Source organism: Helianthus annuus, chromosome 7 (genome assembly GCF_002127325.2).
Source record: "Helianthus annuus cultivar XRQ/B chromosome 7, HanXRQr2.0-SUNRISE, whole genome shotgun sequence".
Classification (NCBI taxonomy): domain Eukaryota; kingdom Viridiplantae; phylum Streptophyta; class Magnoliopsida; order Asterales; family Asteraceae; genus Helianthus; species Helianthus annuus.
The window spans coordinates 67931937-67943313 of NC_035439.2; positions in this window are offsets into that span (position 1 = coordinate 67931937).

Below are 11377 nucleotides of genomic sequence, written 5' to 3' on the forward strand. Positions count from 1 at the left end.
TTATAGAACAATAAAAATACTTTTAAACGCCTTAAAACGCGATTAAAACGCGATAAAAATACCCAGTGATCAGTTAAATACCTGTCTTTGCCTAATATGTATTATATATGTGTATGTAAAGGTGAGGATGTGTGTATGCATGAGAGGTGGCGGCCCATGGGGTTGTCTACTTTCTCTCCCTTGACACTTGTAAGAATGGAGGAATACTCATGATTAAAACCCCATTCTTCACATAAACTCTTTCACTTTCCAACACCAAACAACAACTCCTCCCCCCCCTCCTCTCTTGTTCGGCTGAAACCACCACCACTATAACCATTTTCAAAATTTAAACTCCATTCATGAAGTTCAAGTTCATATCAAGGTGATTTCAAGATGTTTTGAAGATTCAAAGAAGATTTCAAGTGATTCCAAGGAAGTACAAGCCTCATATCATCAAAATTCTATCAAAACCCATCTAAAAACTTGAAGGTATAAATTTACTTTAAAAAAAATATTATTCATGATTCTTGATGATGATGACGATAGAAGGTTTCTCTTAATATTGGATTTCTTCACACAACTTGAAACTAATAATAAATGGACATTATCAAAATAAAAGAATGGAAGTAAATATATATGTATATATGTGTGTGTCACCGTGAATATATATACATATGTGATAGAAATATTGTTTTGTTAATGTGTTGAGTTTTATAAAGGAAAGTACTTGAAAGATTTACTCATGTATGATTGGAAGTAATATACATGAACAAAATTTGTGATTAAAATAGTTGATGAAAAGTTTATATGTGTGTATATGGCCGAAAATGTATGGGGGTATGTTAGGATTTGTGTCCTGAATTTTTGATGATCTTGATTTATGTGGATTTTAAGAAGATTGATACATGCATGATTAAAAGGGTTTCTTATAAAAGTTTATGTGATTTGAGATGAATATGTGAGAAAGTAAATTTTGAAAGTATGAACATGTTATTATGTGTGTGTGTGTGCATGTGCATGAAAGTTTGTTTGGATGTTCATAAATATGAGAATGTTAGTTGCATTTATGATTAGATGATTGGATGATAATTTGATGAAGATTATGTGTGGATAATATGAAAATAAAGTAAATGTATGTAGGATGCATTTAAGTCTTGGATGAAGATGAAATAATAATCATGCATTAGGTACTTGTACATAAATATGTATGATAATTAAATGAGCATAAGTTGGTGAATTTGTTATGGTATGATAAAAATGGATAAAAGCAATGATATTATATGATGTGTTATGATGATCTAAAATTATGTCATAAGTTTGGTAGCTTTGCATGTTGTACATGAAGCTTAAAAAGTAGTAAAATGGGTGAAATTGTGTGATTTATGTGATTTATAACTGAGTGCACCAGATACAACATTCGCCTTACTAGGGTGATAGCGAATTTCGAAGTCATAGTCGTTTAGGAGTTCGACACACCGTCATTGCCGCACATTTAACTCTTAGTGATTAAAAATGTGTTGAAGGCTCTTATGGTTAGTGTAGATTTCACACTTAGTACCATAAAGATAATGCCTCCAAATCTTCAGAGCAAACACAACTACACCGAGTTCAAGATTGGGAGTGGTATAATTTTTCTTGTGGATTTTGAGTAGTCTCGAGGCATAAGCTACAATTTTGCCACCTTGCATCAAGATACAAACGAGCCCTTGACCCAATGCGTCACAATAGACAACAAAATCATTTCAACCATTAGGAAGAGTAAGAATAGGTGCGTCGCAAAATTTCTGCTTGAGAGTTTGAAAAGCTTCCTCTTGTTTAGGCCCTCAATCAAATGGCTTGCCTTTATGAGTTAAGGATGTGAGTGGCAAGGCAATCTTAGAAAAATTGGTGATAAAACACCGATAGAAACCAGCTAAGCCAAGGAAAGATCTGATTTCGGTAGGGGTGCACGGAATATGCCAATTCTTGACTACCTCAATCTTCGCGGGGTCGACATGAATTCCCTTTTTGGTCACAACATGACCAAGTAATTGTACTTCTTTCAACCCAAACTCACACTTAGAGAACATAGCATAAAGCCTTGCAGAATGCAAAAGTTCAAGTATAAGAGGAAGATGTCGCTAGAATAAAAAGAAATTAAATTTAGCTTCATAATGCCCTCTATCACAGAAATGGATAGAGGGCTTTTGTAGAGCATGGAAAATTATTAAAGTTAGGCTCACGAATTACCTGATTTGGTTAAGAAAATGAGGGAGATATCGTGTTTGGATGATACGAGCCCTAGAAATGTTCTTGCTTCAAATTCACGAATTTGGAGAGTTGTTTGCAGGTCTAGAGAGTGGGTAATTGTGTGAAATGATGTTAATGTTCGAATGGGACCGGTTTCATAGCCTAAGGTGGTCGAATTTGTTGAATACCATGTCCTTCAGACTTTGTTTGAGCTTTAATGGTGAGTTATTTTAGATTAATTTGATATGTTAAATGGTGACATTGGAATGTTTAAATAGTAATCAACTTATTTTGTCGACTCTATGAATCATTTTGCTCCGAAATGAAGAGCAACCATCGCGTATAGAAGAAGAACAGGTCAGGTCTCCATGGCGTCAAGTCGAGACTGGTTGGAGTGATGTAGGGGAAAGGCGCGTGCCAAGCACGCTTTGGTGCGTAGGGGAAGTTTTATGTCGGCTGGGTGCACATGAGGTGGAGCGTGGTAGAAGATAGGAGTTTGGATAATGCGCAAAAATGGTCCCTATGACATTTAACTTGTTTTAACTTAGTATCCTAACTAAGTTAATTATTTCTTTAGTAAATATTAACTGAACTTAAGGATTTTTTTATTATAAAACTAGGTTAGAAGCCTGTATATTAACCAGCTGCAAGGCCAAATCAAGCCAGGCCATTATCATCACATCAACAGGCAGGCCTGTCATCATCACACCAACAATTTCCTACTCCAAACTTAGAAGACATGCATGATATGGAGTATGATTACTTTAACGAAACAATTAATGGGAAGATTGTGGAGTTGCAAAACAAAGTTGATATGTTGAATTTTAAAGTTGAAAGTTTAGTTGAAGAGAATGATAGATTGAGGAAGCAGAATGAAGCTCAACACAAAAGATTGATTAGAATTCTGAAAGAAGAGGTATTCATGCAAGTATGTGGTTGAAGTTTAGGTATTACTTCATGGTGTTGAAAAACAAACTAGATTTTAATTTTGATGATGAAGTGAAGATTATAAAAGGCTTACAAGATCAAATTGAAGCTGAGTTAGAGAAAGAAGCTGCTGAAGCTACACAAGCTAAAGCTAAAAGCAAACGACCAATAGATGCAGAAGAAACTTAATTTGAGCCTACAACAACAACTGAAACAACATAACCGTTTAAACCAGTGTTAACTACACAAGAGAAAGAACTAGTTGAAACGTTATATGGTTCTGACAAAGAAGATGCTGAAAAAGATGATGAAGACGATGATGAAGAGAAAATGGATTATGGTGATAATTCAGATTTTGATTTTGCTTTTTAAGATGATGATGATGATGATGATGATGATGATGATGATAATAATAATAATAATAATAATAATAATAATAATAATAATAATAATAATAATAATAATAATAATAATCAAGGTGGTGATGTTGGTGTGTCCACTTGCAAGAAAGTATCTGATTCTGAAATTTATAAAAGTCAACTAAAACCGACTGCATCGCAGAAGACCGGTAAAGTGCAAAAGGTCAGCAGGAGTATGGGGACAAAAAGAATAAAGATCAAGCTATGGTGATTTATACGATCGAAGAAGGTGAATTAGTTCACAACTATACTAAGGAAGAGTTAGCTAAGTTATGTGGTATTCCAGAAGAAGACTTTTAGTTTGATTTTGAAAATGATCTTGAAGATGCAATGAATGATTATCAACAAGAAGCTTGCGTATTTGAACCTGTTATTGATTTTGATGATTTTGATAAAGTTGAGATTGAAGATGATTCTGATGATGAAGAGGTTCGATATGCCAACAATGTTAATGAACAATATCCTACTTTTAATGAAATGTTTACTGAAGAAGTTGAAGATATTCTCAAATGAAAGGTTGAAGAGAAACAAGAAGGTGTTCAGTGGGTAATGGAAATGATGTCATTATTGATCGGATCAAGTAGTTTAGAAATCTGAAGAATGAAAGAAAGTTTCTAAGATCTTTGAATTTCTTCATGCAACACAAAGATGTTTCTATGGGAGATATTATCAGTCACTGTTGGATTCAAAAGCTGAAAAGAATTGCTATAAGAAGAGAGTATGGAGTTCAGTACTTCAGATTCATAAACGATATAAAAACTTTGCCATGGTGAGATGTAAAGGAGTTATGCAGTCTGGAGCTTATAAAATACGAGTTGAATTCTTACAATACGTATGTCATAAGGTTTATTAAGAAAGAAGCACAAACAGGGTTCAAATACTGGAAGCCTCAATAACCAAAACGCAATGTATCTAGAACTGAAGTTGATCTAGAGATAGAAAAGTATGTGGTTACTTTGAAGTACAAAAAGCCAAAAGTTTTGAAGGTTATACCATTCCACGAGATAGAGCAAGACATTCAAGAATATTTCAAGTGGTTGTATTATGATGAGAAAAGTGGGGAGGCAGTAATAGTGTTATGTGAATGTTAAAAGAATTAGAGAACAATAAGAGTCAACGATCCGATATAGTTGGTAAACATGTCTAAACAAGATATTGAAGTTTTTTTCTTCAACATAATCTATTATTCTTTACAAGACAGAGAACAAGCATTATAATTTCATAGAGTTGTAAAAGTATGTTTTGCATATGTTTTGCATCAAGTCATAAGATTACAAATATTCAAATGATTACACATGCTTACATACAAAACTCCCCCTCAGCCTGATCACTATGGTTGATCGTACAAGATGAAAGGAGATGAGCTAAAAGCTCGAAAACTCAAATAGAACAGTACGGGTACTGTTCTATTTATAGTACAAACCAAACCACTGAGAATCTAAGCTGACGTCACCTAGAAAGTGACATGTAACAACCTAACAAACTCTAAACAATGATATACTAAAACACTGTTACATAGAGACACTGATATACAAAGTACTGATGTTGAATCTGCTGTTGATACTGAACCACTGTTGTAGATGAGCAGTGGTTCACCTTGGGTTGATCAGGCCTTTGGTTATATCAGTGCTTGTCTTCAACAGGGCTTGTCTTCATCAGCACTTTGGTCTACAAACAGTGGATGGTCTTCACCAGTTGTTGTGTTTAACAGTCTTTGTCAGCAACAGTTGTTAGGCCGAACAGTGCTTATGTGTAGGATCGTGAGACGTCCTGATGAGTCGATCAGAAGAGCGCTTAGACCGAATCAGAGGCGGAATACATTGATTTGGTCTTCGTTTAGCTTGGATTCACTATTAATTGTCTCTTGTATTGATTATAAAGCAAATACAGTCACGGAGACACCTCGACGGAGCTTCGCCGTCGGAAAACAGAACGTTACAACTGAAACCGTTTGAACCCTATATATAGGGAGGACCTGACCGTTTGAAGATGACATACCATCCTTCAAACGGTCACCCTTCAAACGAAAGGGTTTCAAACGACCACCTCTCAAACGGAACACTTCTTTCAAACGGCCAGACTTCATTCAAACGGCCAGCCTTCAATTTCTTGTTTACTGATGTCATGCCTGTCAGTTCTGCAACGAATCCGAGACTCGACATAAGACGAAGACGACAGATGACTGCACCAACAGACTCCCCCTCAAATGTTGACGAGTCTTAAGTATCGAGTCTTCACAATCTTCAGTCTTTATCAGTCTCTAGGCTTCACTCTCAGACTTTTCTTGCAGGTCTTCAAACTCCCCCTTGCGATATGCTGGCATTTTTTCAGATCATCAGCATCATCAGCTTTAGGATCGTTGTCTGTCTTTTCCATTTCACAGCTTTTCATATTATCCAGGATCTTCTTCTCTTTGGCTCTAGCCTCGTCAGACTCCCCCTATCATCATGATGGGATCGCTATCTGGAATTTGCTATTACCTTGAGATCAAATCCTAGCTTTGTCTTTGTTAAGCTCATTTTCTGCACACTTCTCATCGAAACATAAGTTTTTTACTTAAATCAATAAGTAAAACTTACTAGAAATAGTTACACCAAGTTCAAATTAATGACCCTGATTAACTAATCAAAATTTTCTTTCTCAAAACAAATTTCTTCTATTAAACTCACACTTCCAAACCTGTTCATCATGTTCAGCACTTGAAATTTTGAATATCAGCTCTTCATCATCAGTTGTCGAAAATCTTTTTGGATTTCCAAAATATGAAACATAAATTCAAAACTTAAATGCAGAAATGAAATATGTACAAACATATTTTTGTGAGTTTGCAAAAGAGGATCATGTCAGTTTTTAGACACATCACATGCACCGTTAAGCTTTTAATCGTTTTAAGCTCTAAACGATTCAAGTAGATTGACGATATTGCTGTCCACTTAAACTCAATCTAAAAACTTTCGAAATGCTTACCGATACGTTAAGGTATATTAATTTTGCACTAAATTCTTATGGACCCCACGATCTCAGCATCTCCCCTCATCATGTAATACACTAACTCAAGTAATGCCTTTAAACTTTTATCAACTGTGAATTGTGCGAAAACAAAGCAGAATGTTTAAACATTAACAATCAGGTCGATACTTCCGTATACGCAAAGAAAGTCCAATGTTTAAACAAAATAAGAAAATAAAAACAAGTTGAAGTTGTTTAGGCTTTAACCACCAGGTCGATACTCCCGTATACGTGTGACAACTCGAACTTTAGACTTATTTTGTGTAACGTATGTGAACGTTTTATGATGATATGCGAACCTTATTTATTGAACGTTATGTTATTAGGTGCTTTGTGTATTATGTGTATATATGCTAACCGAGCCCAAACCGCACAACACCCACACTCGCACAAGCCCTTTGGGCCGTTTTGCTTGTATTCGGACTTCAAGGGCTGCCCAAGTAAGGGCCGGCCCATTGCTCTTTCTTTTACACGTACAAACACACACATGAGGGGATTGCACCTCATTTTGTTACAATTCTCATAACACACACAAACCCTAGACTTCCTCTCTCTCTCTCTCGTTTTGCTTGAAACCCGACGGCAGCCCCTCCCCACTCGAAGCTCTTCACATCGGCTCATTCAACCCATTCGAACATCACGGTTAGTGTTTTGTATTGTTTTGCTTATTGAACGATTACATGATTTCATGCTTAGACTAGAATGTTTAGGGTTGTTGATTTGATGAATAATATGAACTATGTATTGATGTTCTTGCGAGTTGGATTTCATGAAAATAATTTAAGACCGAATAGATGTTGATCGGCTAGCATGTTATGTTATTGGATTATTAGCATCATGATTAGGATGGAAAGTATGAAATCGGCTGTGAAGTATGAATCACTGTGTTGTCATAATCGAATGTAGGTTGATGATCGAGATCCATGTTATTATGTTCTTGTATTGTTCAGGTGTTGCTCATGATTTTAATGAATTAGGGTTCATATGGATTTAGGAATAATTGCATTGTTAATCGAGAATTAGCATGTTTGTAACCGATTAGTTGTTGATTGACAATCATATGTTTGGAAACTGTTAAATGCTTGTAACCGAATAGCATAAAATCCGGGTGTCTAAACTGATCGCACAAGAGCACACACACAAGTTCAAACGCATAAGGTGCCTCAATCGTACAAGTACTAAACGCACAAGACCTTCTGATCGTACATGAGGTCCGAGCGCACAAACTGACCTGGTCGCACAAGCTAGCTGGACCGCACAAGTGATTGGGTTGTTAAACTGTTGGGCCGAATGGCCCAAAACCATCCATCGTACAACTGGGCCGATCGTACAAGACCTGTCCAGTCGCACAACGCCGGCTGGATCGCACATGTGTTTAACGATTGGGCCTCTAAGCCCAATACGAGTCGCACAAGGCCGGTTTATGTTGTCTGGGCCGGAAGGTTATTGGGCTGGACTTGATCGCACAAGGTTAACCAAGTCGCACAAGGTTAACTGGGCCGCACTAGTTAATTCTATTTTGTTTGTTTGGGCCAATATGTTTTGAACGGTTATGATAACTAGGCCGGATTATTCTGTATCGCACAGGATGGACTATTTACCTATATGTTAGGCCGGGTAGTATTTTGGGCTTAGACATTGACATCGCACAAGGTGGTTGGGCTCGCACAAGCTCAATGGCCCAACCATCCGAGGCGCACAAGTGTGATTATGATATGCTTTGACTGTCTACGTGCTACGTGTTTGCCATGACTTATACGTGCATTACTTGAACCAAACCTGACTTGTGTGGTAACCCTGTTAGGACATGGTTGACCACCCTTAGTTCAAGAGACCCTCTTTGTGTATCTGCCGAGCAAACCAAGGTGAGTTCACACAGCCAAGGCATGGGATTCCCGGGTTGGGAATTGGGTTGGAATGTTTGATATGGAATGATTACTCGTACTTACGCAGTCACTAGTCTATAGACCATCGTCCTCAGGATAGTCAGGACACTTACGTAAAACCTACGTAAACTAGTATCTACCATTGTCTCCCGGGTCGGGAGGACACTTACGTAAATCATGCGTAACCTAACACCCACTACTGTTTTCCGGGTCGGAAGGACACTTACGTAAATCCTACGTAAACCCCACGCGTACCACTGTCCTCGGGGAAGGGCACTCACGTAAATCCTGCGTGACCTAGTACGTATTCCTGTTCTCGGTTTAAGTAGAACACATGGTTGCAAATAGTCTAGTAAGTACCAAAATGGGAAGCCCCCATTATAAAGGATAAATGTGAGAATCCCTCACCAGTAATATATACTTGAATGGGAAGCCCCCACTAGATGAACTTACGCATTACTATTATGAACTTACTTTCTGTGAACTCGCTCAACTAGTTGTTGATTATTTGCTGCATGCCTTGCAGGACCTTAGGTACTTTATGGAGCTTGCACAAGGAGGAGCAGGTCGTTGTGGGCAAATGGATCGTGATCACTTATGTCATTTCATACATTAATACTTATGATTGGGTTTTTACATTAATGCTTCCGCTATACTTAACTATGTTGGTTTTGATAAACACCTTTCGTATTGATGGACAACTTTTACTATATATTTACATGTTCAATATGATTTGGTGGCTTGATCCTGGTCATGTCACGCTCCCAAGCGGTGGTACTCCGCAGGTGGATTTTGGGGGTGTGACAGATTGGTATCAGAGCCATTGGTTATAGAGAACTTGGTTTTAATATGGGGAAAACGTTTTTATTAAAACCAGACTATAACCAGAACAGTGCTCTCAACGATCCACAACGACGCTTCGCTCCACGTGCAAGACTTGACATCCTAGGTAATAAGGTTTATGTTTATTACCTGCTTGCTAGAACTGCTTAGAACTTTGTTTAGAACTTTGCTCGCATTACGCTTAGATACACATGACTTTATTACATGAGAATACCTACGTGCCTACGCTTTTCTGTCATCGCCCTATTCGCGAACCACTCTCACTTACGTTACTTTTACTATGAAGATCATGTCTGGACGAATTAACATGACTCAAGCCCAGCTAGAGGCTCTCGTTCAAGCTCAAGTTGCTGCGGCAGTTGCAGCTGCTCAAGCAGGTCAACCAGCGCAGCAGCAAGTTTGCACTTTTAAGAACTTCATGGACTGTCGTCCAAGTACTTTCAGCGGCACAGAGGGGGCAGTGGGACTCCTCCACTGGTTTGAGAAGCTCGAGTCTGTATTCGAGATGTGCGAATGCCCTGAGGCTCGCAGGGTGAAATACGCCACTGGCACGCTAGAAGGAATAGCACTAACTTGGTGGAACGCCCAAGTTCAGATCTTAGGGTTGGCAGCTGCTAACGCCACACCCTGGAACGAATTCAAGGAACTTATCAAGCGTGAGTACTGCACAAGGGATGATATCCACAAGTTGGAGAATGAGTTTTATCACTTGAAGATGACGGGGTCAGAGATAGAAGCTTACACGACGCGATCGAACGAACTGGCTATTTTGTGTCCTACCATGGTAGACCCTCCCATCAAACGCATCGAGTTATACCTCAAGGGTCTAGCCTCAGAAATTCAGAGCCATGTTACATCGGCTAACCTCGACAATATCCAAGACATCCAGCATCTTGCTCATCGCCTCACGGATCAGGCGGTGGAACAAAACAAGTTGCCCAAACGCATCAGTGCTACCACTTCAGCCGCTACTCCCACTACACCCAGTGACAACAAAAGAAAGTGGGATGGGGATTCTAGCAAAGGTTCAGCAACAGTTCAATCTCAAGCTCAGCAGCAAAAGACTGACCACTACCAGAGTCCTAGTCAGCAATCCTCTGGTGGTCATAGACAGAGAAGGTATCAAGGGTTTCTCCCTAAGTGTCACAACTGCAACAGACATCACAGCGGCCAGTGCAACAAGGGTCGTTGTCAAAGATGTCTCAAGATGGGTCACGAGGCCAAAGACTGTAGAAGTCCACGGCCTGCAAATCAGAACCAGCAACCGCAACAACCAGCTCCACAGAACCCACAACAGCAGCAGCAGCCACAGCGTGGAAACCGGGGACGTTTCCAGTGTGGGGCTGAAGGTCATTTCAAACGCGACTGTCCTCAACTGAACCAGAACCAGAATCGCAACAACAGTAACCAGGGCAACGGGAACAACAACAACGGGGGAAACAACAACAATGGCAACGAGGCAAGGGGTCGAGCTTTCGTGTTAGGACGAGGAGATGCAATGAACGATCCCAATGTGGTTATGGGTAAGTTTCTCCTTGACGATATTTATGTTACTGTTTTATTTGATTTGGGCGCGGATACAAGTTATATTTCTGTGAAAGCTAGTAAATTGTTAAAACGTGCACCAACACCCCTAAACACCAAACACGTCGTAGAACTAGCTAACGGTAAGAGTTTAGAAGCCACGCAAGTAGTCAAGGGTTGTAGTATTGTCTTAGCTGGTCGAGTTTTCTCCGTCGACCTTATTCCCACAGTCTTGGGAAGCTTCGACATCGTCATAGGGATGGATTGGTTATCCCAACATCAGGCAGAGATCTTATGCAGTGAGAAGATCATTCGTATTCCACGTTCTGGTCAAGAACCTCTCGAAGTCCAAGGCGACAAGAGTGGTGCAGTGGTTGGCATCATCTCTTTCTTGAAGGCTCAGAAGTGCCTGCGGAAGGGTCACACCGCAATCTTGGCACTCGTTTCAGATGCATCAGTGAAGGAAAAGAAACTGGAGGATATTCCAGTTGTAAGTGACTACCCTCAGGTGTTTCCTGAAGACTTACCTGGCTTACCGCCTCACCGTCAGGTCGAATT